Source organism: Aegilops tauschii, chromosome 1 (assembly GCF_002575655.3).
Source record: "Aegilops tauschii subsp. strangulata cultivar AL8/78 chromosome 1, Aet v6.0, whole genome shotgun sequence".
NCBI lineage: Eukaryota > Viridiplantae > Streptophyta > Magnoliopsida > Poales > Poaceae > Aegilops > Aegilops tauschii.
The window spans coordinates 335441598-335467982 of NC_053035.3; positions in this window are offsets into that span (position 1 = coordinate 335441598).

Consider the following 26385-nt stretch of genomic DNA (forward strand, 5'->3'; position numbering starts at 1 on the left):
TGGTTTTTAACAATTGTTTTTGTGAACAGAAAGTTTCTGGAATTTTCAGCAAGATCAAATAACTATCATCCAAGAAGATCCTATAGGTTTAACTTGGCACAAACACTAATTAAAACATAAAAACAAATCTAACCAGGGGCTAGATCAAATATTTATTCCTAAACAGAAGCAAAAATCAAAAAACTAAAAATAAAATTGGGTTGCCTCCCAACAAGCGCTATCGTTTAACGCCCCTAGCTAGGCATAAAAGCAAGGATAGATCTAGGTTTTGCCATCTTTGGAAGGCAATCCATAAGTGGCTCTCATAATAGATTCATAAGGTAATTTTATTTTCTTTCTAGGGAAGTGTTCCATGCCTTTCCTTAACAGAAATTGGAATCTAATATTCACTTCCTTCATATCAATAATTGCACCGATCGTTCTAAGGAAAGGTCTACCAAGAATAATAGGACATGAAGGATTGCAATCAAGAACAATAAAATCTACGGGTACATAGTTCCTATTTGCAACAATAAGAACATCATTAATTCTTCCCATAGGGTTTTTAATAGTGGAATCCGCAAGGTGTAAGTTTAAAGAACAATCATCAAAATCATGGAAACCTGGCAAATCACATACAGTTTTTGGGATCGTGGAAACATTAGCACCCAAATCACACAAAGCATAGCATTCATGATTTTTAATTTTAATTTTAGTAGTAGGTTCCCACTCATCATAAAGTTTTCTAGGAATAGAAACTTCCAACTCAAGTTTTTCTTCATAAGATTGCATCAAAGCATCAATGATATGTTTATTAAAAGCTTTATTTTGGCTATAAGCATGAGGAGAATTTAGCACGGATTGCAACAAGGAAATACAATCTATCAAAGAGCAATTATCATAATTAAATTCCTTGAAATCCAACATAGTGGGCTCATTAATATCTAGAGTTTTGATCTCTTCAATCCCACTTTTATCAATTTTAACATCAAGATCTAAAAACTCTGAATTTTTGGAACGCCTTCTAGGTAAAGGTGGATCATATTCAGTCCCATCATTATCAAGATTCATATTTCAAAACAAAGATTTAATAGGGGACACACAGAAACTAGAAGAACACGCTTTCACAAAGCAATCTTTCTTAGCACGCATCCTAGCGGTTCTTTCTTTGCACTCATCAACGGAAATTCTCATGGCTTTGAGAGACTCATCGATATCATGCTTAGGAGGAATAGATCTAAGTTTCAAAGAATCAACATCAAGAGAAATTCTATCAACGTTCCTAGCCAATTCATCAACTTTAAGCAATTTTTCTTCAAGCAAAGCATTGAAATTCTTTTGTGAATTCATAAGTTCTTTAACACTAGTCTCAAATTCAGAAGGCATCTTATTAAAATTTCCATAAGAATTGTTGTAGGAATTACAATAATTATTAGAGGAATTACTAGGGTACGGCCTAGGATTAAAGTTTCCACTATACGCGTTGTTACCAAAATTATTCCTACCAACAAAATTTGCATCCATAGATTCATTATTATTCTCAATCAAAGTAGACAAAGGCATATCATTAGGATCAGAAGAAACACTTTTATTAGCAAAAAAATTCATAAGTTCATCCATTTTTCCACTTAACACATTAATTTCTTCTATCGCATGTACTTTCTTATTAGTAGATCTTTCAGTGTGCCATTGAGAATAATTAACCATAATATTATCTAGGATTTTAGTAGCTTCTCCTAAAGTGATTTCCATAAAAGTGCCTCCCGCGGCCGAATCTAAAAGATTTCTAGAAGCAAAATTCAATCCGGCATAAATTTTTTGTGTAATCATCCACAAATTCAAACCATGTGTAGGGCAATTACGTATCATTAATTTCATCCTCTCCCAAGCTTGTGCAACATGTTCATGATCAAGTTTCTTAAAATTCATAATATCGTTTCTAAGAGAAATGATTTTAGCAGGAGGAAAATACTTAGAGATAAAAGCATCTTTGCACTTATTCCAAGAATCAATACTATTTTTAGGCAAAGACGAAAACCAAGCTTTAGCACGATCTCTAAGCGAAAAAGGAAATAGCTTCAATTTAACAATATCATTGTCCACATCTTTCTTCTTTTGCATATCACAAAAATCAACGAAGCTATTTAGATGGGTAGCGGCATCTTCACTAGGAAGGCCGGCGAATTGATCTTTCATGACAAGATTCGACAAAGCAGCATTAATTTCACACGATTCAGTATCGGTAAGAGGAGCAATCGGAGTGCTAAGAAAATCATTGTTGTTGGTATTGGTAAAGTCACACAATTTAGTATTATCTTGAGCCATCGTGACAAGCAAAAAATCCAACACATGAGCAAACAAGAAGCAAGCAAAAAAAAGAGGCGAACGGAAAAGAGAGGGCGAATAAAACGACAAGGGTGAAGTGGGGGAGAGGAAAACGAGAGGCAAATGGCAAATAATGTAATGCGAGGGAGATGAGTTTGTGATGGGTACTTGGTATGTCTTGACTTGACTTGACTTGGCGTAGATCTCCCCGACAACGGCGCCAGAAATCCTTCTTGCTACCTCTTGAGCACTGTGTTGGTTTTCCCTTGAAGAGGAAAGGGTGATGCAGTAAAGTAGCGTAAGTATTTCCCTCAGTTTTTGAGAACCAAGGTATCAATCCAGTAGGAGACCACGCACGAGTCCCTCGCACCTACACAAACAAACAAGAACCTCACAACCAACGCGATAAAGGGGTTGTCAATCCCTCAACGGTCACTTACGAGAATGAGATCTGATAGATATGATAAGATAATATTTTTGGTATTTTTATGATAAAGATGCAAAGTAAAATAAGAGGCAATAAAAATAGCTAAGTGTTGGAAGATTAATATGATGGAAAATAGACCCGGGGGCCATAGGTTTCACTAGTGGCTCTCTCGAGAGCATAAGTATTACGGTGGGTGAAAAAATTACTGTTGAGCAATTGATAGAATTGAGCATAGTTATGAGAATATCTAGGTATGATCATGTATATAGGCATCACGTCCGAGACAAGTAGAACGACTCCTGCCTACATCTACTACTATTACTCCACACATCGACCGCTATCCAGCATGCATCTAGAGTATTAAGTTCAAAAGAACAGAGTAACGCTTTAAGTAAGATGACATGATGTAGAGGGATAAACTCATGCAATATGATATAAACCCCATCTTGTTATCCTCGATGGCAACAATACAATACGTGCATTGCTGCCCCTACTGTCACTGGGAAAGGACACCGCAATATTGAACCCAAAGGTAAGCACTTCTCCCATTGCAAGAAAGATCAATCTAGTAGGCCAAACCAAACTGATAATTCGAAGAGACTTGCAAAGATAACCACTCATACATAAAAGAATTAAGAGAAGATTCAAATATTGTTCATAGATAATCTTGATCATAAACCCACAATTCATCGGTCTCAACAAACACACCGCAAAAGAAAATTACATCGAATAGATCTCCACAAGAATCGTGGAGAACTTTGTATTGATATCCAAAGAGAGAGAAGAAGCCATCTAGCTAATAACTATGGACCCGAAGGTCTGAGGTAAACTACTCACACATCGTCGGAGAGGCTATGGTGTTGATGTAGAAGCCCTCCGTGATCAATGCCCCCTCCGACGGAGCGCCGAAAAAGGCCCCAAGATGGGATCTCACGCGTACAGAAGGTTGCGGCGGTGGAATTAGGTTTTTGGCTCCGTATCTGGTAGTTTGGGGGTACGTAGGTATATATAGGAGGAAAAAGTACGTCGGTGGAGCAACGTGGGCCCCATGAGGGTGGAGGGCGCGCCTGGGGGGTAGGCGCGCCCCCCTACCTCGTGCCCTCCTGGTAGCTTTCTTGACGTAGGGTCCAAGTCCTCTGGATCACGTTCGTTCCAAAAATCACGTTCCCGAAGGTTTCATTCCGTTTGGACTCCGTTTGATATTCTTTTTCTGCGAAACACTGAAATAGGCAAAAAAACAGCAATTCTGGGCTGGGCCTCCGGTTAATAGGTTAGTCCCAAAAATACTATAAAAATGTATAATAAAGCCCATTAAACATCCAAAACAGAATATAATATAGCATGAAGCAATCAAAAATTATAGATACGTTGGAGACATATCACCTACCACCTGAGTAATAATGACCAATGAGCCGTCAAATCACATAGACCCAACAGTAAGCTGGACAGACGAAGCAACCATCACTCTTGAATCCGCTTCTCCCTTCAACGCAGGCGCCAGTGAGAGGTCGCGTCCGCTCTGCCCGGGCATGAATGCGGCACCGATTCTTTGGAGCGGCGCTGACTGTTTCGGGCGGGAAGCGCGCGCGGACGATGGAGGGGCTTTGGGTGGGCCAGGCTGGTCAGGAGCGGGCATGGCAGCTGTCCGCCTGTCCCTACCGGACGCCCGGAAACGAGAGGATGCACCGACTCTCGCGGCTAAAATCGTACACTATGCACCATCTCTCCTGTAGGAGTAGGTCGATCTGTCACTCTCTCTAACACACACATGCTGTTAAACACACACACGCACACACAGGTTCATAGAATAGGAAAATCGTGCGAGTGCGAAGCCACAGGAAGTGAGATACAAATGGAGGACGTACAAGAAGAGAAGAGGTGACAAATATTCCATCAAACCTGGACTGAGGAGTAGTACTCCCTCCGTCTAGGTGTTAAGTCATCCTACAAAAATCAGATATTCCCAAAATGTTTAGGCGTCGTCCATTAACTTCGCATCTCAATCCCCTCCTGGCCTCATTGCTCGCAAACGTTGTTACTTAGGGAGCGTTTGGATCCTTAGCAAGAACATCTTATAGCATAGCCGGGCAAGGTTAGGCATTTGGAACTGTTAAAATATGTTAGCTTTTGTGGGCCAGCTAGCTTGGGTGGGCTAGAAAAACCTTGCTAGCTCAGGAGAGCAAGATCGGCTCGCTTCCGACGGCAAACTTCGCGTAGTAGTAACATAGACTAGTGACATATGCATGTTACTAGTCCAAGTTACTCACCACTATGACCAGCCTAAGCAATGTAACCAAACGCTCCTTACTCTGGCTTGTTATCTCCCCCGGAAACCCAATGCATGGAGCGCAACTACGTGTTGATCAGTCAAGAAATCAAAGTCGGCTTGCATGCGAGTTAATACGTGGCCCTGCATGGTAGCTAAAACGGCATCTCTTAGTTGTTTGGATTAATTGTTGCGTTTAGAGACAGAAATCAGGGCTTTGATTGGAGGAATGACCGGTCAAGTTTCTCCTTCTCCACCAATCTGCTTGCACCTTGGTCCCACTGCACCTTCTAACGTGACTTATTACACCTAGATAGAGGGAGTCATACGAGATACGGTGGCACACTGACTTAGGTCGAATACAAAGTGCCCAAAATTGTGTGCATGTTATAATAAGGATTCACTTAAAATAGTACGCGAGCGAACAGAGGGATCAATTGGGCAGTGTTCCCGAGCAGTAGCGAGATGTGTGAGGTAAGATAACACCCTCTGACTGGTGGGACCCAACGTACTACGTGGAGAGAGGTAAGGTGACTAAGGCTGCATTATTTCTGCACCACTATGGATAGTCTTACCACCAAAGCCACATGACACGATTATGATTTAAATCCCAATGACTCCCACACACACAAAAAACACGGCATGCTTGTCACACGAATGCAGGAATGTATAAAAGGTTATTTTCCTCTCATTGAACATAACGGGAGGGTTGTGTAGCTGGTTAGCATGTTCCCTCATCAAACTTGAGGTCTCGGGTTCGATAACTACACTTGAGCATAATTCGTGCCAGGAGGATTCTTTGACTGGTCAAAATGGATGGATACAGAGCTATACGATCTCGTAGTTACCGTATAATCACCTCATCATGCATAAGCTGCAGCCTCGGCGCTTGTTTTCTAGGGTTTGCACAGTTCACACTCTCTCCAGTATATATATACACGCTGGAGCCTCAGCGCTTGTAGTTTCTCTCCACACTCTTTCACCCTCTCCAGATCTAAACAAGACTTTGTTGGCCTCTCTCTCTCCCCTCACTGCTGGTCTGCTTGTAGTTGCTCTCTTCACACTCTCTCACCCTCTCCAGATGTAAACAAGACTTCGTTGGCCTCTCTCTCTCCCCTCACAGCAGGTCAAAGAGCCGACAAGATTCGTCTGCCGGGAAGGGAAGGAGGCTTAACGCTATCGCCGTCGGTGAGGGAGGGAATCCACTACCGGCGCAGCTGTTCACTTTCACCCATCGGCGGCGCGGGAGGGCCTCCGACCCCTTCTTCTTCACCGCGGTACATAGTGTGGGTCGAACACCGAACCACACCCCAAGAACCTTAAGGTATAATTTACTTATTCCACATGCATTGCTCTAGCTGCATGTGGGCTTTTCCGCTTCTGCACTCGAATCTAGGTGTTGGATCAAACAGGAAAGTAGTGGGGAAAGTTGTATACCATGAATCTAGGACGTGGTTCAAAGAGGAAAGGAATGGGGGAAAGTAGTGGGAAAATTGTATAGCATGAATCTAGGACGTGGTTCAAAAAGGAAAGGAAGGGGGAAAGTAGTGGGGAAAGTTGTATCGCATGAATCTAAGACGTGGTTCAAAGAGGACAGGAATGGGGGAAAGTAGTGGGGAAAGTTGTATAGCATAAATCTAGGACGTGGTTCACAGAGGAAAGGAAGTGGGGAAAGTACTAGTACAGACTGGCTATCCAGCACCTACGTTGGTCGAAAAGAGGACAGGAATGACAAACGCAGTACGCACATCTGTAACGAACTGATGTTTTGTTTTGGGGGACAAGGCTGTAGAGTTTGAGCAGGACTAGATTTGCTGCACTCACATAAGGAAAGGTGTCTAAAGATAACAAAACTGGGACCAACACAAATATGCTCCTTGGTTGTTTGTTCTTTGTTGCAACAGACTGTGCATCACCCCAGTACATCGGTAGATGCACATGGTGCTGGTGCATCCACTGTCCCGTGCAACTCTTTAGCTGTTGTTAATCTAAGGCCCTGTTTGGTTAAAAACTCCCTAGTCCCTCCCTACCTGCTTGCTTCCAGGGACTAAACATGGACTAGAGGTTATTAAATGACATGCTAAAAGACCATGTTACCCCTAGTAATGACCTAATAGAGACAAGGTGCGATGCGTGGCAGGGGCAATTGTTGGAAAAAGTCCCAAAAAGACTCTCCCTCGGGGTCTTCTTTCTTTAGTCCCAAATGCCCACTTTTAGTCCCTGACAGTCCCTCATGTTTGGTTTAGATGGGACTGACACGGAGTTTTTTTAGTCCCTCCACCAAAATGTCCCTATAAACAAACACCCTCTAATAATGCCGCTAGAAAACTGATGCAATGCCACAGTTAAAAGCAAATTACATGTTTAACGAATTTTATTGTTAATATAATCTCTCTGTTAATATTAATCAATGCCACCGTTTGAGAAATGCTACTATCTTGCTTTCCTTCCCGTTTAGATAAAGTAGATGCTTCTTTTTGTTGGCTTCTGTGTCATCCACCGTTATTGACCACTAGTTGTTTCCTTTGCACCTCTGTGTAAACAGGGTTATCTACTTCACCTCGTTGCCATTGTGACCTTTTGTTGCACTGCACAAAACACTTTTGTTTTAAGAGTGTTTTGTGCAGTTCAACCAAAATGTCACACCGACAACGTTGCTTGATTGCTTGATCTTAGTGGAACTGCACAAGAGGAGATCTTACTTCCTATCCATGTTGGCAAATTTGGTTCAGATCTTCTTCTTGTGAGTTGTTTGAATTCTGCATCATGAGAGGTCAGTACTAGCCTTCTTTCACATGATTCTGCAGTGTGCTTTCATATGTTGTGCTACTTGTACGGTAATGTTGCTTGATTTTAGTGAACTGCACAAATGGAGACAAGACTTCCAATCTGTATGTGCACCGCAATATCCCATTGAGGTAAGATAAGGATATTTCACAACTAGTGGCCTGTATTTTGCCACTTTCATCAGAAATTAATGTCATTGTTTAGTGCTATACTTGTGCAACCTAATTGACATGCCAAATCTTACATTGAAGGCGAAGCTTGTCTGTTATTGAACCAAGTGATGAAGGGGAAGAACAAGCGGAAGAAAAACAAAAATCAACTCCTGGTGCTGTAATGAAGCACTGGAACTGTGATGACACAAGTAATGATATAGTTTTGCATCTTAATTTATTGCTATGGCTGGAACGAGCAATTGTTTTGCCACTGATTTGATGCCACTCTTAATGTAATGCATAATTATCTCTACTTGTGCAAACAGGGATCTTCTTTGAAGATACCATATATTTCAGTGGAACTGCACAAGAAGATGTTGGAAACATTAATCTAATCGAGGAGTATATAGTAAGCATGGCCACCATAGTAGATAGCAACAGATGGTTCCGGAGAAGTGCTTCATCTGTATGCTCTACACAATAAGCCTCCTAACAAAGGTTGGTACTCGCCCACTAATTTCATCCATATGATTGAGCTCTGTCATCTCTATTGGTGTTGTGCTACTGTTTAGATACTGTCATGAGAAAGTGGTATTGTCCTTGAGAAGTGCTTCATCTGTGTTGTTTTAAATATTTCCTTTCCTTTTTTCTGAGCAAACACGGATGCTAGCATTTAGTTGTCCTCTTGTCTTTGCACAACAGGATCATCCTCCTCTGAAGAAGAATATGGAGTACGTGAAGTGACTAGTTCCGATTATGCTAGGACGAAGAAGCCCTGTCTATCTTCTCATCAGAAGGAGCAGTTGAAGGATGGTTACATTACCCCCCACAAGACCATACTAACTTCAGCTCGGATGGACTGACAAATCTCCATTTTCTTGCTGTGATGCGCGAGTACAATGTTGTTCTAGGATTCTTTCCGGTGAGTTCCATTTTTCTAAAAGTGTGCTCTACATGGACCATGTAGGTGCCTGTTTAAACTGTCAATTCATAGTACAGTTTGCTTTATACTAATCACTTTTTTGTATTTGTGCAAACAGGGGTGCTTAGCTTGATTTCAATGGGAACTGCACAAAATGTTCATGAATACATCGAATCGTTCATTTCCACCACAAGAAAGGAGGTGCCGATAAGTTCAAGGCGTTGCAACATATAAGGGCGAAATCATACAAGCTACGCGCGAATTTGGTTGATTTTGGTGGAACTGCACAAAAAGAACAGCTGGTTTATTTACCATGAGGTGCCATGTCAATGTCCGAACTGATGGCAAACCCTGCCCAGTCCACAATCATAGGCATTTGATATTTTCGAATGGGAAAACCTTGTCAAATTTTGCTCATTGATTTTAGCAAGAAGACATGCGTTTGATATTTTTCGAATGGGACGCCCTTTGTTGTCAGCAGCGTCGATCCATTTTTCTTTATTCTTTAGTTGTCTACTAAATATTGGCTCTGACATGTGAATCGCTGAGATGCATAATCATCGATTGTTTTGAATGTTCTCTATGAATTGCCAGGCCTATGTGTTTGATTTCAATGTACAGGAATGCTAAAAAGCTGCTCAAACTCTTTGTACTCCTTTCGTTCCTTTTTACTTCGCACATTGTGGAAGTGCATAATTTTTTCTATAAGATTGGTCAAAGTAGAGATACTTTGACTACAGACAAAACTTGTATGCAGGCTAGAAAGGACCAGAGGGAGTACATGTGAAACTGCTGCAAACGAGGTGATCACCCTGGGAATAATGCTAGTACGTATTGTTTTGCATGTTCATCCAGTGCCAGTGATACAAGAATTCGAACTAATCGAAATAAATTCATTCATACACGGTCGGATTTCATATAAACATGCCGTATTTCATTACATTTCATACATTCTTCAACTAAAAAGGGGTGCGCTGGAGGTATAATTAATTAACCAAAGCTACCCACCTGTGTCCGGCTGAGCCGAACAGAAGCTTCAGTGACTTAACTACAGGTGTAGTTGCGTAACTGACATGTGGCCCAGATGCCTGTTAGGCCCACGTGTGATTCAGCCAACTGCACTAGCAGTTAAGTAGAAGCAGCGTCCTTCTCCAACACAGCTCTCCGACTCCACGTCGCCGCCAAGAAGCTAACCGGCCGTCAGTGGTCAACCCGCCTAGCTTGTCATAGCGATTAGGGCAACTAGGAGCCCACTGATCAGGATCCCCACATGACAAACACCTTTCTTCTTTTCATTCTTATTCTTGAAGTTCGTGTGTTGCACAACCTTGTTCTTCCCATCAAACTTTGCTTTACCATCAAACTTGCCCTTGTTCTTGAACTTGTGGGGCTGGAAGTTCTTCTTTTGTACCAGATTGGCACTAGATCCTCCCTCAATTCCTCGAGCACGTCCGGTAGCATACAACTGAAGTGCTCAAGTTCTCTAGCAAATGACTGTATCTCATGAGCTTGCTCAACCACGGAGCGCTCTTCAATCATCCTGTAATCATAGAATTGCTCCATGATGTACAGCTCAGTGCCAGCAACCGGAGGGTAGCAGGGGTGGCCTTACTTGGACCCGAGCGGCGGTGACCTACCGTGTTCTACTCTTCCTCGTTTTCTGTGTGGCGCGGCCTCGTTGGCAGCGAGGCAGGGCCTCAGCGGAGCCGGCAATGTCCTCTGTCTCATTGCCGACGGGCGGCACCTCGGTGGAGCGGGGGAAATCCTCCCCCTCGTTGCTGGCAGGGTGGGGCCTAGGCGGAGCCGGCGGTGTCCTCTGCCTCGTTGTTGGCGCCACGGGGCCTCGGCGGAGCAGGGCCTCGTCGACGCCAGCGGAGCGGGGACTCGTCCGAGCCGGCATTGTCCTCTGCCTCGTCCTCGGTGTCGCCAAACAGCGCCTCTCCCGCTTCATTGCCCTCTCTGTAGGCGGCCGTAGCCTCCGCCACCCGCATGCGATACCGCCAGCGCTCGAGGCGGCCCTCTCGGGCGGAGCGGTACGAGTCGAGCAGCGCCTCCTGCTCCGCCCGCTCCGCGGCGATCTGCTCCTCCGCCTGCAGGTGCTCCTGGAGGAGATGGTGGTTGTAGGCGGCGTCAGCCTGCGCCTCCCGGAACTGCTCCTCACGCTTCTGCCTCACCGTGTCCATATATTGGGCACGAGCCTCGCTGATGGTCATGGTGCAATGCACCGGCGAGGATGGCGCGGAGGAGGGGGTTGGCGCCGGATCGTCGACTACCATGTTCTCCATTGGGACGTCGTCGTCCTTCGGCTGCTTGTCGGCTAGCCAGTCGGCAGCAATGGCTGCCATCTCCTTGTGGTCCATTGTACACCTGTCCCGAAGAGCGCTGGAGCGCGAGGAAGCCATGGTGGGCAGTAGTGGTGTGGACAAGAGAATAGGAACGGATGCGGATGACTGCGCTATGGCCGGCGCAGCAGTTTATATAGCAATGGTGGGCGGCGGAGGGTCGGACGTGTGGCGCCGGAGTAGCCGCCTCGAAAACCGCGTATCATTAATGTGGGCGGCAGAAGGACGGACGAACGACACCTGTGTCGTTTGAAGGCAGAGCAATCGCATGCACCGGGAAGCGGGGCGGGCGGCGCTGACCGTTTCGGGAGGAAAGCGCGCGTGGGCGAGGGAGGCGGTCTGGGTGGGCCAGGGCAGTCAGACTCGTGCTTGGCAGCGGGTCGGTCCAGCAGCCGGACATGTTGGCTCGCCAGCTACCTCGCCGAGCTGAGCGATGACAATCAGAGGATGGACGTAGCTTCCGACCAGGAGCCAGCGCCACTGTCCAAGCCGGTTCATGCCGTGTTCACCATAGAGAAGGTGCGGCCGCACTTCGACGCCCTAATGGCAGAAGAGCTACCAGCGCAGGAGGACCTGTGCTGCAACCTCCGTCTCCTCAACGAGCACCGGTGACCAAGAGAACGACAATGCCGTCGCGGACATGTGGCCCTATGATCCTGGCTTCCCGAATGAGCAGCGGGCACTGTATCAGACCATCCGTAGGGCCCGCGAGGCCCTCTTCGTCGTCCTTCGAGTTGTTGCACTCACCGTGGTGCCGACGTCTCGCGTTGTCAACATGGTCAATGGACGTGAGGATGAGGAGATGACTTTACATGGAGAGGATGACAGTGGGGACCCACCAGGGCCATAGGCACACGTATGCAAGTGCCTCCTTATTAGTATATAAAACTATAAAAAAATTGCTTCCTCTTGGTTTCCTGACATCACGGTCCCACACCATTGTCGACCTATGCAGTCAATAAACGAGAGAATTGCACAAGAAGCGGCCGACAGTTGGGACCAAGCAGCTCGAGCAACATTTGTGTTTTTGAGGTGTGAGCACTGCAGAGTTTTTCTTGAGCAATGTTTAGCCCAGATATTAATTTTTCTCCTCTGAACAACAACGAAAACATCGATGCAGCTATTAACTGGGCGGGCTGTGGCCCGTCTAGCCCAGGCCAGATATCCAGCCCAGATATTAATTTTTTTCAGGCTGAAAATGGCTAGCCCAGCTATACTTGTTTTTAGGAATACCCAGGCAAGGTCAAGTTGTTATTCTCCGCCCCGCTGGGCTGCAAATCTTTCCTAGGAGGGATGCATTAGGCTTAACAAGAAAATGGGCTTTAAGAAATAATAAATGGGATGTAATTATAAAAACTGGGCAGTAACTATAAAAAAATGCACCAAACACGTAATTACTTTATGAAATATTATTTTTGGATATTGAAAATTTTAATTTCATTAATTGTCGTGAGTGCAATGTTTCGTTGGATTTTTACGTAATATAAATTTATATTGAAATTGTATTTAATCTGACTAGAAATTTCGGGATAAAAATATTCCGGATCCCATCAAAATGTGGGAAATTTTTATTGAATTCTGTTTTGAACGGTTGGTTGAAATGGGCTATACATTTAACAAACTGTAAATGGGCTGTAGTAAATTCCATTAGAATTCCAAAATTGGCTGCACATTCTTACAAATCTCAAATGGGCTATAAGTTTTCTGCCACACTTGTGGCCTTACTAGGTTGACGCGTCCCCACAAAAAAAAGAGTTGATGCATATGCAAGGCTTTGTCAACTTATAGTCAACACACCGTTCTAGCAGCAGTGGCCGTTGGATGTCCATCAAACGGATGTCGTGCTTCTTCTTCAATCTCGGATATTCTAGCTTCACCCGCCCGAAAAATGATTACTCCCGCTGACATCTAGGGCACACCGTTTCGGAAGCTGACCTGTGGGCCTACTAAGTTGACGCGTACCAAGGGCTTTGTTAACTTAGTCAATATAAACGATTCTAGCTGCAGTGACCGTACGATGTCCATCCAACGGCCGTCCTGCTTCTTCAACCTCTGGTCTTCTTGCTCGAGCCGCCCAAAGCAGCGCCGGTCGTGCCGCCTGCTCCTGCCTCCCGTGGCCGGCTGTGCTGCCGCGGAGGCCTCACCGCCCCCTTCTACTCCCACCGCTGGCCAGGCCATCCCTCCACTCACCCACTCCCCCTGTTTTTCTGAGGCGACGGCAGCCTCACACCGCAGCCGAACCAGTGAACCCTCGTACTCCTCTCCGCGTGGGTATCCACTGCCGCGTCTTCCCCGGCTCCGCGTCATCCCCTTCCTAGGCCTCTTAGTCGTCCACCGCCGTGGTGCTCTCGGCGGGGCATGGTCAATGTGGTCAATGACCGACTTCCATCGGAAGAGTACTGTACATGGAGAGGCTGACAACTGGTCCACGGCCGCAGCAAGGAAGTGCCTCCTTATTACATGCAAAATAATTATTCCTCCACCTCACAGCGGGGACCCATCGGAAGGGCCACCGTATTTCGCGAAAAAATGTTTCCCCCTGACTGCTGGGACCCACCAGCTACATCTTCGCACGCAAGGAAGTGCGTCAGGGCAAAAAAAACGATTCGCCCCCCTGACTGCTGGGACCCACCAGCTACATCTTCGCACGCAAGGAAGTGCCTGACAGTCGGGACCCACCTGGTCGAAGCGTATGTAGCGTTGTCATTCTGGTCGCGAACGTGTACGTACATACTGGTCGATGTAGAGGCGCGCACGTAGCATGTACACGTACATACAGCGGCCAGGTTGCAAGAAACCAAATACGGCCACGTACGTACATACGGGCGGGCTCTCGAACGCCTACTCACGCATACGAACGGCCAGGGCTCGTGTACAAGGCTGGGTCGGAACGGAGAAACAACATCGTCGTCGTGTTCATGGGGAGCCAACCGGCTGGGTCAGAACGGAATGCGTCGTCGTGTTCATCGGGAGGGCTTGGACGGAACAGCCCGATGGAAACGAGGCCTGGTGTACCGCAGAACGAAGGAAACGGCCTTGTGTTCGACCGTCCATGGTCGAAACGGGATCCTGTTCATCGGGAGGGGTCTGGCGTACCGCAAAACGGAGGAAACGGACCTCCTATGGTCGAAACGGGGGTCCTGTTGATCGGGAGGGGTGTGGCATACCGCAAAACGGAGGAAACGGACTTGTGTTGGAGCGCTACGGTCGAAACGGGGGTCATGTTCATCTGGAGGGGTGTGGCGTACCGCAAAATGGGACTCCACGGGATATTGTTCATCTCCACCGTCGACCCCCTCCAGCCTCCACGGGCTACTGTTCATCCACCGTCGACCTCCTCCAGCCTCCACCTGCGACTGTTCATCCACGGGCTCCTGTTCATCCAGCCTCCACCGCGCGCTACTCCACCGGCTACTGTTCAACCAGCCCTCTCCACGGGCTCCTGTTCAACCACCCCTCCACGGGCTACTGATCATCTAGCCCTCCACCGTCTACTGTTCATCCAGCCCTCCACGGGGTGGTCCTGTTCATCTTGCCCTCCACGGGGCCCTGTTCATCCAGCCCCAACCGGCTCGATCGATCGGGGTCCTGTTCATCCAGAGGCAACACCACGGGGTCCTGTTCATCCACCCCCACCGGGAACTATTCATCCAAACCCCCCAGCAACGCTCACTGTTCATCCAGAGGCAGCATCGATCGGCTTCAGTTAGCAGCAGTAGCGAAGGAATCACTCGATCGGGTTCAGTTAACAGTCGTCGATCGATCGCTCGGGTTCAGTAATGCGTAGCTTGCAGTGCAATCGCTCGGGTTCAGTTAGAGCCCAACGCCTCGCACCCACGCGCTTGCGTGTACGAGAGAAACGCGCATCGCTCGGCCCCGACCACCCACTGTAACCGGGAACACCCCGATATTTTCCTCGCCCTCGCTTCTACCATGGTTTTTTCCGTCATGGACAGCCCAAAGAATGTCATGCAGCTGCGTCCCCGGCCCGCCCAGGACAAAAGGCCCATTTCTGTCATGATTTTTTGTCATAGAAGTAGGAGCCCACCACATCTATGATGATACCGGGTTTTGTCACAATTATCGTCATAGAAGTGTCATAAGTATGACATAATTTTTTTTCGTTCGGCCAAAATGTCACGGATGTGTCTTTTTTTTGTAGTGATTCTTGTTGTTTGTCTTGACATCCCTCTTGATAAATCAACATAGAGTTGACCATGAGAGAACACCGGCTCTAGAAGATAGATGCCAACATTTGGAATAGTTTGACCTTGAACTTTGTTGATTGTTATTGCAAAGCTGAGTGGAATTGGAAATTGCTTTCTTTTAAACTTGAAGGGGAACACATCATCTTCTCAAGGATATAGAGGAATTCGTGGAAGGAATACTCTTTTTCCAGCATGTTGCCCGCCAATTATTTCTGCATCAAAGCGTTCTCTTGAAATGCTCTGATAATAAGTCTTGTTCCATTGCACAATCCGTCAACAATTTTAGTTACGCGGTTAACCAGTTTTAACAAGTAGTACTAGCTACCTACGTCCACAATTTAGGCGATGATTCTTGATGCTAGATTAAGTTTTGAGGTGTGTGAAACAAGAGACTTAATTAAAAATCTCTAGCCCCACACTAAACTTCGTCAAATACGCGGGACCCCCTAGAAGATCATCCATCTTCGACACCCTCTTGTGTACGCGACGGTTCACTATTCTCAGTTATGGTGAAGCCCAAGGTACTATTAGCAGATCATCGACAGCCAGAGCCGATCGATTGTCAGAACCTTGTACGAAGCAACACCATGCCTTCGATGAATTGGATAGAAGCAACACTCGAGGGAAGCATACCAAGAACATCAACCCTCACAATCACATGTGATCTAGATCGCAACCTGCACCTGCTCATAAGACTGCTCATGATGCCACTGTTGGGAAACTTAGTAGAAAACAAAAAAATGCACCTACGATCACCCAAGATCAATATGAAGATGCATAATGGGTTGAGATCACGATCGTTACCATCACTGAGTTGCAGTGGAAGAAGAACGTATCGGTGTAGATCGTACTCGGAGTCCCTCGAACCGTTGATGAATGATCCATCGTACCGCCCATGAATAGTTCCTCGAACTGAAGACCGAAAGCATGACCTCTCTACTTGGTTGCAAGCGTGCAGCCTTCACCATCTAGCAGCACTTCGCCGTCCAGAGCTAATTGTCCCCGGAGAATTGGAGGGAGGAGATTAGAACCTGATACGTCCATTTTGCATCATGATTTCCTACTGTTATTTATAACGTTTTATGCATAATAATGCTTTATGGAGTAATTCTAATGCCTTTTCTCTCATAATATGCAAGGTTTACACAAATAGGGAGAATGCCAACAGCTAGAATTCTGGACATTTCCAAATGAGTTGAAAATTTACGGAGAATTGTTTTGGAATATATAAAAAATACTGGAGCAAATAACTACCGGAGGGGGGCACCTGGTGAGGACAAGACACCAGGGCGCGCCCTGGTGGGTTGTGCTCAGCCCAGCCCACCTCCGGTGCTCGGGACGGAGCGCCGCCGTCTCGAGGCGGAACTTGGGCCGGAGCACTTTTGCCCTCTGACGGAGCGATTCCGCCAGGGGAACTTCCCTCCCGGAGAGGGAATCGAAGCCATCATCATCACCAACAACCCTCTTATCTTTGGGAGGGCAATCTCCATCAACATCTTCAACAGCACCATCTCCTCTCGAACAATAGTTCATCTCTTGTGTTCAATCTTTGTACCGGAACCTCAGATTGGTACCTGTGGGTGACTAGTAGTGCCGATTATATCTTGTAGTTGATTACTATATGGTTTATTTGGTGGAAGATTTTATGTTCAGATCTATTAAGCTATTTAATACCCCTCTGATCTTGATCATGATTATCATTTGTGAGTTGTTACTTTTGTTCTTGAGGTCACGGGAGAAGTCATGTTGCAAGTAATCATGTGAACTTGATATGTGTTCGATATTTTGATGATGTGTATGTTGTGATTTCCTTAGTGGTGTCATGTGAACGTCGACTACATGGCACTTCACCATATTTGGGCCTCAGGGAATGCATTGTGGAGTAGTTATTAGATGATGGGTTGCTAGAGTGACAGAAGCTTAAACCCTAGTTTATGCGCTACTTCGTAAGGGACCGATTTGGATCCAAATGTTTAATGCTATGGTTAGATTTTATCTGAATACTTTTCTCGTAGTTGCGGATGCTTGCGAGGGGGTTAATCATAAGTGGGAGGTATGTTCAAGTAAGAACATCACCCAAGCACTGGTCCACCCACATATCAAATTATCAAAGTAGCGAACACGAATCAAACCAACATGATGAAAGTGACTAGATGAAATTCCTGTGTACCTTCAAGAACGCTTTGCTTATTATAAGAGACCGTTTTGGCCTGTCCTTTGCCACAAAAAGATTGGGCTACCTTGCTGCACTTTATTTACCATTACCGTTACTTGTCCATTACAAGTTATCTTTCTATCAAACTACCTGTTACTGACCATTTCAGTGCTTGCAAAAAATACCTTGTTGAAAACCACTTGTCATTTCCTTCTGCTCCTCGTTGGGTTCGACACTCTTACTTGTCAAAAGCACTACGATTGATCCCCTATACTTGTGGGTCATCAAGACCCTTTTCTGGCGCCGTTGCCAAGGAGTGAAGCGCTCTTGGTAAGTGGAAATTGGTAAGGAAAAATTATAATACATGCTGAAATTTATTGTCACTTGCTACTATGCAAAACCATCCTTTCAGGGGTTTGTTTGGGGTATCTTCACCTCAACCGGAAGCACAATTTGTTGCCCCTCAACCTACTACACCTACTTAAAATATTGGTTTTGAAATTCCTTCGGGTATGATAGAACAACTACTAGCTATCCTTATCCAGGAGATGGAATTGAACATCCTGATATGCACTTGATCTATGTGGATGAAATTTGTGGATTATTTAAGCTTGCAGGTTTATCCGGAGATGAAACTAAGAAGAAGGTTTTCCCTTTATCTTTGAAGGGAAAAGCATTGACATGGTATAGGCTATGCGATGATATTGGATCTTGGAACTGGAATCGATTGAAATTGGAATTGCACCAAAAAAATTATCCTATGCATCTAGTTCATCATGATCAAAATTACATATATAATTTTTGGCCTCGTGAAGGTGAAAGTATCGCTCTAGCTTGGGAGAGGCTTAAGTCAATGTTATATTCATGCCCAAATCATGAGCTCTCTAGAGAAATTATCATTCATAACTTTTATGCTCGGCATTCTCGTGATGATCAATCCATGCTCGATACTTCTTGTACTAGTTCTTTTATGAAGAAGACTATCGAATTCAGATGAGATCTTTTAGAAAGAATTAAACGCAACTCTGAAGATTGGGAAGTCGATGAAGGTAAAGAGTTAGGTATTAGGCTTGAGTTTGATTGTGTTAGATCTTTGAATACCGATGCTTTTCACAAGTTTAGCACAAAATACGGACTTGACTCTGAGATAGTAGCCTCTTTTGTGAATCATTTGCTAGTCATGTTGATCTCCCTAAGAAGAAGTGGTTTAAATATCACCCCGCTATTAAAGAAGAAGCTATTATTTACAATGTTGATCCAGTTGTGCCTACTGCTTATATTGAAAAACCACCTTTCCCTGTCAGGATAAAGGAACATGCTAAGGTTTCAACTGTGGTTCGCAAAAGTAATATTAAAGCACCTAGACCTTCAAAACAAATCAAAGTAGAACCTAGTGTTGCTATGGTTAAGGTTCTCTTGGTAGAAAATATTGATGGGCATGTTATTTACTTCTGTGATGAAGCTGCTAGAATTGCTAAGCCTGATGAAAAAGATAAACATAGACCTATTGTTGGCATGCCTGTTGTCTCAGTTAAAATAGGAGATCACTATTATCATGGTTTATGTGACTTAGGTGCTGGTGTGAGTGCTATTCCTTTTACCTTATACCAAGAAATTACGAATGATATAGCACTCGCTGAAATAGAAGACATAGATGTTACTATTAAACTTGCTAATAGAGACAGCATCACACCACTGGGGATTGTTAGAGATGTTGAAGTATTGTGTGGGAAAATTAAATATCCTACTGATTTTCTAGTTCTTGGTTCCCCACAAGATGACTTTTGTCCCATTATCTTTGGTAGACCTTTCTTGAACACTGTCAATGCTACTATAGATTGTCATAAACAAATTGTCAGTGTTAGCTTTGGTGATGAGTCTCATGAATTTAATTTCTCTAAGTTTAGTAGACAACCCCGTGATAAATAATTACCTAGTAAGGATGAAATAATTGGTCTTGCTTCTATTCCCATGCCTCCTACTGATCCACTAGAACAATATTTGCTAGACCATGAAAATGATATGCACTTGCATGAAAGAAATGAAATAGATAAAGTATTCTTTGAACAACAACTGAGGGAGTCCTGGACTAAGGGCTCCTCGGGCGTCCGGCCTGCTATCCATGGGCCGGACTGATGGGCTGTGAAGACATGAAGACCGAAGACTGCACCGTGTCCGGATTGGACTCTACTTGGCGTGGAGGGCAAGCTTGGCGACCGACTATGAAGATTCCTTCTTATGTAACCAACCCCATGTAACCCTAGATCTCTCCGGTGTCTATATAAACCGGGGAGCATAGTCCGGATAGGACACATTCATTACCATATACACATAGGCTAGACTTCTAGTGTTTAGCCATTACGATCTCGTGGTAGATCAACTCTTGTAACACTCATATTCATCAAGATCAATCAAGCAGGAGGTAGGGTATTACCTCCATAGAGAGGGCCCGAACCTGGGTAAACATCGTGTCCCCCGTCTCCTGTTACCATTGATCCTAGAGGCACAGTTCGAGACCCCCTACCCGAGATCCGCCGGTTTTGACACATACATTGGTGCTTTCATTGAGAGTTCCACTGTGTCGTCGCCAAAAGGTTTTGATGGCCCCTTCAATCGTCGATGATGACGCTGTCCATGGAGAAACCTTTCTCCCCGGACAGATCTTCGTGTTCGGCGGATTCGTACTGCGGGCCAACTCGCTTGGCCATCTAGAGCAGATCGAGAGCTACGCCCCTGGCCATCAGGTCAGATTCGGAAGCTTGAACTGTGTCGCGGATACTCGCGGAGACTTGATCTCCGATGGATTCAAGACCGCGGTAGTCGCTCCCCCTCCCTCCGATGAACACGACTTAAATCTGTCATCGGACCACACCCAGGAGATGGATCCTGTTGCTGCAACGACCTCAAAACCAAAGCCGATCGTGCCCTTCGAGGCCATAAGATACACGGCGTTGGAGCCGCACACGGACTCGACATCCGGCAATACCTGCGTCCATGGAACTCCGGACTCGTTTTCGGCTACACGTTCCAGATCAGGCGCGCCTGCGGACACCGAGCTGGATCGGTTATCGATTTTCGAATTTGGCGCCGCAGACTCCTTCCAGAACTTTTCCTTGGAGGAGGACTCACAGCCGAACTATGTTCGGTTCGAATTAGAGGCGGATGACGAGGAATTTTGCTTCCCACCCGCCACCCATTTCATAGCCACCGTCGATGACTTAACCGACTGCTTGACTATGGCTCCGAAGACATCGACGGTATGGACGACGATGCCGATATGAAGCAAGGCCAAGACCCGCCATTCACCGGACGTTGGATGGCTACCTCTTCGTATGACATATACATGGTTGATACACCAAAAGGATCTGGCGACGACAACGAAGAGCCAGATGCGAATAAAACCTCTGAGACGCAGTCCAAGCACCGACGCCCCAAGCACCGTTCTAAGCCTCGCCGCTCAAAAGATGGCAATACTAGCACCGGAGAAAATAGTACTCCGGGTGATGCCGAAAACAACGAAGACCCTGTCGGAGCTACATCCGAACAGGAGGAACACGACAACAGGCAAGACAACCCTGACGAACAGGCCATAGAAGATGACTCGGAGGACGATAGTTACTGTCCGCCCTCCGAGGAGGAGACAAGCCTCGGCAACAAAGACTTCATCGTGCCTGAGGATCCCCTGGAGCAGGAGCGCTTTAAGCTTCAGCTCATAGCCACTGCAAGGAGCCTGAAAAAGAAACAGCAGCAGCTTCAAGCTGAACAAGATCTGCTCGTTGACAGGTGGACTGGTGTCCTGACAGCCGAAGAATACGGCCTCAGGCGCCCAACAAAAAGCTACCCGAAATGCAGACTGCTACCTCAATTCGATGAGGAGGCACCGGAGCACACATCTCCCTTGCGTAATGCGGAACGACCACCACGTGGTCGAGACAGGGCGGCGGACCGGCCACCCCGCGGCCGGGATAAAGCGGCAACTCAGGCCGAAAAGCAGCCTGCCCCACAACCTCGTAAAAATAGAGACGGAAGAGTTCGGGGTCACACGTACGACCTCCGGCAGATCCTGGACGATAGAGCAGGACACACAAGATCAATCTACGGATCGCGAGGGCGTGCCTCGAGGCACGGCGACGGCTAACTATTCGGACGTGATAAATCTAACCATGCCCGGGCCGAATACCGCAGACGGGCTCCGCCAGACCTACGCCACGACGCGGCCCGATATAGAGGCGCCGCACACCCCCTCTGCTTCACAGATGAAGTACTGGATCACGAATTCCCTGAGGGGCTCAAGCCCGTCAACATTGAATCATACGACGGCACAACTGATCCTGCAGTATGGATCGAGGATTTCATTCTCCATATCCATATGGCTCGAGGAGATGACCTCCACGCCATTAAATACCTCCCAGTAAAGCTCAAAGGGCAAGCTCGGCACTGGCTATGCCTGAAAATTCTATCGGCAGCTGGGAGGACTTAGAAGAAGCTTTCCTGGACAACTTCCAAGGAACCTATGTGCGGCCACCAGACGCCGATGACTTAAGCCACATAGTTCAACAACCTGGAGAATCAGCCAGAAAATTCTGGACTAGGTTCCTAACCAAAAAGAACCAGATCGTTGACTGTCCGGATGCCGAGGCCTTAGCAGTCTTCAAACACAGCATCCGTGACGAATGGCTAGCACGCCACCTCGGCCAAGAAAAGCCGAAGTCCATGGCAGCCCTCACGGCACTCATGACCCGCTTTTGCGCGGGAGAGGACAGTTGGCTGGCCCGTAGTAACAACACAGCCAGCGATACAGGCCCCTCCGAGGCCAAGAATAGCACTAGCAAGCTCCGGCGCAGTAGACACAAACGCCGGAGCAATGGCAACAACACCGATGACACCACGGTCAACGCCGGATTCACTGGCTCCAGGTCCGGCCAACGGAAGAAGCCCTACAAAAGGAACAATGAAGGACCTTCCAGCCTGGACCGCATACTCAACCGTCCATGCCAGATACACGGCACCCCGGATAAGCAAGCTAATCATACCAACAGAGATTGTTGGGTTTTCAAGGAGGCTGGCAAGTTAAATGCCAAAAACAAGGAAAAAGGATCACAAAGTGAGGACGAGGACGAAGAGCCCCGGCAGCCGAACACTGGGGGGCAGAAAAATTTCCCCCTCAAGTAAAAACGGTGAACATGATATACGCCACACACATCCCCAAAAGGGAGCGTAAGCGAGCACTTAGGGACGTCTACGCGGTAGAGCCAGTCGCCCCAAAATTCAATCCATGGTCATCATTCCCGATCACCTTCGATCGCCGGGATCACCCAACTAGTATCCGCCACCGCGGTTCAGCCGCACTAGTCCTCGACCCAATTATTGACGGGTTTCACCTAACATGAGTCCTGATGGACGGTGGTAGCAGCCTAAACCTGCTTTATCAGGACACAGTGCGGAAGATGGGCATTAACCCCTCACGAATAAAACCAACAAAGACTACCTTTAAAAGAGTCATACCAGGCGTAGAGGCCCGTTGTACGGGCTCAATCATGCTGGAGGTGGTCTTCGGTTCCCCGGACAACTTCTGAAGCGAAGAGTTAATCTCGATATCGTCCCCTTCCGCAGCGGCTATCACGCGCTGCTCGGACAAACCGCGTTTGCTAGATTCAACGCAATGCCACACTATGCTTATCTCAAGCTCAAGATACCCGGTCCACGCGGCGTCATAACAGTCAATGGCAATACGGAACGCTCCCTCCGAAAAGAGGAGCACACCGCCGCCCTAGCAACAGAGGCACAGAACGGCCTTCTCAAGCAGCACCATAGCACGACTGTCGAGCCCTCGAACATCATCAAGAGGTTCCGGACTACGCTGCAACAGGACGGCGTGGCTCGTCAAGAGCTCTAGCAATTAGGCCTCCGTTCCAATCTAAATGAGGTAGTGGCATTCGTACCACGCGTACACAATACGCACTCGAAACCCCATGGGTACTTACGGAGGCATACCCCATTCGCAATCCACAGTACGGCTTGATCGCCCCGGGATCTGCATGCTTTTACTTTTTTACGGGTTTTCTTCTCTTTTCGAGGGCTACACGGACAACCCGCCAGTAGAACACACCAAGGAGGCAGGGAGCTCTGGCTTACAAGGGAATCCCCAGGTGGTCTCTACTAAACTGTGGCCATAATTCCTTTTTATACTCGCATGTAGCTCGCCCTTGGTGGCGGCGTGTTAAATAGATTTACTTGCGTATCGCATTACTTGTACAAAGTACGCCTCGACGTACTAGTTACACCACAATGGTGAATACACGGCAGCGTCAGCTTCTTACTTCATTTTCCCGTTTCCTCACCTCGGTATTAATTACTCATTGCACACGTACATCAGGGTACGCATTAACACGCCAGGGGCTTCATTACACCCCGCATCATGGCAATAAAAGTCCGAACACTTTTACAGTATAGTTCGGCACCCCGAACTTATAGCATTATATGCATCAGCTCCGAATCATGTCTTTGGTCAATAGTTGGGTTGCCCAGCTCCTGTGCTTACTACCTTACGTTTCGCTACATCGGCTAGGGTAGTAAAGGGAGAACTACTGCGATTGTGCCCCGGTTGTTCCGGATGAGCACCTCAGTAGAGAAAGCCGAAAACTGACTGTCATGATGCGGCGAGAGCCGGTCAGCTGTTTGAGAGGTTCCAAATCGTTGGAGATTTTTCCGCTTCTTGCGAAGAATCGGTTCTTCAGATTAGGCGCGTATAATGCCCCTAATTCGGCCTTCCGAACACTAGGGGCTTCGCCAACTTTATTACTTGTCAAAACTCCTATGGCTATGTGAGAGCAGTAAAGGCTGCATAGTCTGATTGCCTTGTTCGTTGTGCTAAACACCTCCTTTAAGGACCAAAATTTGGAGTAAAGAGTGTTCAGATTTATCCCGAACACCCCCGTACTATCTACATGGGGGCAGAAGCCGACGACTGGTCAACCCTCAGATTTAATACACTGCCGCACAGGGGATAAAATTTAAACCATAAATATTATACTACATAATATCATCGTTCCATATTACAGAACACGGTAATACACATGTTCTCATGGGAATATAACATCCTTCGAACATTGCTCCGCCACAAGGCGTGACCCCTCCAGAACACCTTCAAAATAATGCTCGGGTCGACGATGCTCCTTGCCCTCCGGTGGTCCCTCGGTCATCAGCTTCTTAGCATCGAGCTTCCACCAATGCGTCTTGACGCGGGCAAAGGCCATACGCGCACCTTCAATGCAGACCGACCGCTTCACGTCTTCGAGCCGCGGACAGGCACTCACAAGCCGCTGCACAAGTCCGAAGTAGCTGCTAGGTATAGGATCGGCAGGCCACAGCCGGACTATCAGGTCCTTCATGGCTAGCTCCGCCAACCTATGCAGCTCGACCAACTGCTTTAGCTGGTCGTTGAAGGGTACCGGATGTTCGGATCCCAGATGTTGGGACCAGAATAGCTTCTCCGTAGACATCCCTTCCTCGGCTCTGTAATACTCTGCAGCATCCGATACACTGTGCGGCAGATCCGCAAACGCCCCTGTAAATCCAAATTCAGGATAAGTACAAGGAACTATTCTTCTATGTACTTGCTATTCATGGTGAAAGACTTACCGCTGTATCATCTTGGCCGCATGAATCTCCTGGAGGGCGCTCCGGGCTTCGGGTCGTGCATCCTGTGCGCTCTGGCGGACCTTCGCCAATTCGGACTCTTGCGCCTTACAATCGCGCTCTAGGGACTCAAATCTCTCTATCGTGCCCTGGAGCTGTTGTTGTGCCTCGCCAACCCGGGCCTCGTGCTTCTCGCGTGAGGCGCGTTCCTTGGCTGCTTTGTCCTCGGCCTCGGTTAGCGCCTTCTTAAGGGCTGCCACCTCGGTTGCGGCCCCTAATAAAGTTTATGACAATTTAGTCCATTCGGACTATTCATTTTTTAGAAATATACCTACAAGTTATTGCATACCTTGGTTATCCTCCAGCTAATTCTTCACGAGGCCGAGCTCTTCCTCGGCCTGCTCCAGTTTCTGCTTCAGTTCGAAGACCTCCGCAGCATGAGCAGTGGCTGCCTTCAGCGATACCTGCTTAGTCACAAAGACAACTCACGTTAAACTCCTGCGATATTTCTTCTCGATCCTCTCTTCGGCTTATCTTCACGAACACCAAATAGAGCATCAGGGGCTACTGTCTATACAGTGATATTTTTTACAATCACTTACCTCAAAGCCCGTTAGAAGGCTAGTGCAGGCTTCGGTCAGTCCGCTTTTGGCGAACTGAACCTTCTCTATCACCGTGTCCATAAGGACACGATGTTCATCCACAATAGAGGCGGCTCGTAGCGCCTCCAGCAAATTATCCGGCGCCTCTGGTTGGACAGAGGTCACCGGTGGAATAGGCACATCCCCTCCTTGAAGGGAATGCCGTTCGCTGGACCCTGGAGCCGTGTAGATCTCCGGAATGGTATCCGGTTGAGGTCCAAAGGGAACTCGGGCCCCGTCACCAGTTCCCATGGGGACTTTTTTCCCCACATGTCCGGTGGCCGAAAAATCATCCTGGGACGTCACCTCGATGATCTCCGGAATCTCCCCCCAGCCTGGGAAAGTCTTTTTGGACACCACCTCGTCATCACCCTTGGGTGAGACGGAATGAGTAGGTGGCGGAGATGTGCTAGCCCTCTCCTTCGAGCCGAGCGAGTCTTCAGTCAAGGACTGCGGGGAGCCATCGCATGTCGGACTGCAGTAACAAGGCTTACAATATGTCAATACTATAAAACAGGAAGGCCATACGTTTGCGGATTCTGG